Source organism: Antrostomus carolinensis, unplaced genomic scaffold, assembly GCF_000700745.2.
Source record: "Antrostomus carolinensis isolate BGI_N321 unplaced genomic scaffold, ASM70074v2 scaffold15764, whole genome shotgun sequence".
Taxonomy (NCBI): domain Eukaryota; kingdom Metazoa; phylum Chordata; class Aves; order Caprimulgiformes; family Caprimulgidae; genus Antrostomus; species Antrostomus carolinensis.
In genome coordinates, this window is record NW_010310244.1 from 1 (window position 1) to 2,209 (window position 2,209).

A 2,209-nucleotide genomic window follows, 5' to 3' on the forward strand; every position below is an offset into this window, starting at 1 on the left:
GTTCCTGCTAAGGAAGCTTTCATGGATAAGAATATCCTTAATCTGTCATTCCCAGTCTGTGCTAATATACAGGCTTGTGTGAATCCCAACTAGAGTCAGAAGAATTCAGATACAAGCTACAAAGAGGAAACCATTCATGCATCCTGCTGTGCTGCAAAAAACCTAGTGAAGCTAATATTGTACAACCTTGCTGATCCATTTCCTAGGTCAGTACCCTTTGCTGCTAGCTTTACCACAAGTTCCTGCTACTGGTAAACCCAATTAACATTTAACTAGTCCATAGGAAGTGGAAAATCTTCACTCAGTAGGAGAAATTGAGAACAAATGGAGCAGTAATGACATAGGGTCTGGACCAGCTAAGATACTCTTCCTCTAGTAGCGTTACTTACAGACTCTTATGTTATCTTTTGGCTTCTAGAAGTTGTCTGAAACAATCCTAGAGCTGCAGGTGATTCCTTCAGGAAACTCGTGGAAGACGGAGGAAATTTCTTCAGAAGAGTGGAAGAGAGTAAACGTGGTGCCTGTCTCTTGAAAAAGTGGAAAAGGATGAGTTGGGAAATGGAAGATCACTAAGCCATTTTTCAGTACTTGGAAAAATATTGGAATCACCCTCTGAAGAATCTATTTGCAAGCATCCAGAAGACAACACAGTGGTAAGTAACAATCTGCACAGAATCATCTAATTACTGAAATGCAAGTAATTTGACTTTCTTCTGTGATACCCTGACAGCACTGGATGGGGCGTAGGAAGGGGAAACAAGCTTCAAACACTACTTCTAAAGAAATTCTTATAAGCAAATGAAGGAAAGATGATCTGTATGAAACTTCTATATGATTAGTGAGTACCCACTCTGATACTAATCAGTCTCTACCATACAGAAAATATGTATTAGGTGCAGTTCAGTGTCTTTCAGATTCAGTATCATCAGTATTTTTATTAATAATTTGGACAATGCAGTGAAGATGATGCTTATGAAATGACTGCAAGGTTATTTGTCAATGCAAATAAATCTTCAAATATATTTGGGCAAGCAACTCTTTGCAAACAATGCCCTAAGATTAGTTAATATGTGAAATTTAAATTTGAGGGGGAGCAAAAATGGTAAAAAATATCAGGTTTTTGAGAATCAGACACTCCATTTGAGTACTTGAAATTACCAGTTTAAAGGCTGGCTATAATTTTCTTGAAATGAACCATTTTCAGGAGAAATGCTTTAGGTAATTTTGTATTAATGAATTCTAAAGAAAAGGCATTCAGTGAAATAGAAACCCAGTAAAGGTAGAATCAAAACTCATACTTTTAAGAGATATCACAAGCAATTTTCTAATGTATTTATGTCACACACAAAGTGCTGAATTAAGAGGTGTTGTCTCTCCCCCAAAATTTTTAATATAATCTGATTTTTCCCCAGCTAAATGGATGCCCTTGGTCACAGGACACACACGCTCGCAACACATTCCTATTTCCTCTTACCTGTCTTGCCCTCAGGTGACAGCAACCCCTGCCTACGATAATCCCTTGCACACGAGGCACCAATGCATCTCCACCTTTAGTGCAATTATCTCACCTCTCATGTACCACAATCACATGATTTTCTAAGCAGCTGCCACACATTGCTGGCTCAAAGGGATTGACTCAATCTCAGACTGACTAAAAAACCAAGGTTTTCTTTTTGTTCTCATTTCTGACAGATAAATCCACTGATAACAATCACATTTCCTTTTGCTATTTCCTAAATTCACAAAGCTGTGACAGTCCCACTTGGGCGGCTCAGTCCCGTTCTCTGGAAGTGGCAGTAGGATCTGGCCCCTGACCAACAGCATTTTCCTGCAGGTCACACTTGCTCCTATAATGGGATCACTGGGGGAAACACTGCCAAGGAGCAGTCTCTGTGAATTTGTGCACCCCCCTAGTAACCTGCACCCAGTCTATTTGTAGTCCGCATCAGCTTTCTTGCAACCATTTCCTCATCTACTTAACAGCCCTTGTTCTAACCCCTGTTTTTTCTAGTGCTATTCAGTTGTTTCTAGTACACTCTACTGAAATGCAAGTGCCTTCCATCTTCACCCTTTCCCTTATCTGAAAAAGCAGGTACTTCATCAAAGACAGTGGTCTGGCAAGACCTGTCAAAGCCTTATTTAGTAGTTTTCTTTAAAAATTTGTACTAAGTTTTGACTCAATGGTTACAGAAGTGCTTTAATCACATTT